Below are 288 nucleotides of genomic sequence, written 5' to 3'. Positions count from 1 at the left end.
TACAGCAGCTGCAGCACCTGCAGCAGGAACAGTCACAGCAGCAGCAGGACCTGCAGCAGGAACAGTCACAGCAGCAGCACCTGCAGCAGGAACAGTCACAGCAGCAGCAGCACCTGCAGCAGGACCAGTTACAGCAGCTGCAGCACCTGCAGCAGGACCAGTTACAGAAGCAGCAGCAGGACCTGCAGCAGGACCAGTTACAGCAGCAGCAGCACCTGCGGCAGGAACAGTCACAGCAGCTGCAGCAGCAGCACCTGCAGCAGGAACAGTTACAGCAGCTGCAGCACC

General features: G+C 60.4%; 1 protein-coding gene across 1 annotated transcript in view; it reads left to right on the top strand.

The window, feature by feature from the left end:
• Positions 1-288, top strand: part of ZNF853 (zinc finger protein 853) — a 7,263-nt gene that overhangs the window by 4,198 nt on the left and 2,777 nt on the right. The gene's annotated exons all lie outside the window — the stretch shown is intronic.

The sequence above is a fragment of the Phoca vitulina genome, unplaced genomic scaffold (genome assembly GCF_004348235.1).
Source record: "Phoca vitulina isolate PV1807 unplaced genomic scaffold, GSC_HSeal_1.0 scaffold79, whole genome shotgun sequence".
Classification (NCBI taxonomy): domain Eukaryota; kingdom Metazoa; phylum Chordata; class Mammalia; order Carnivora; family Phocidae; genus Phoca; species Phoca vitulina.
The sequence above is the reverse complement of the archived record's forward strand: the minus strand, read 5'-3'. Positions and strand labels throughout refer to the sequence as shown.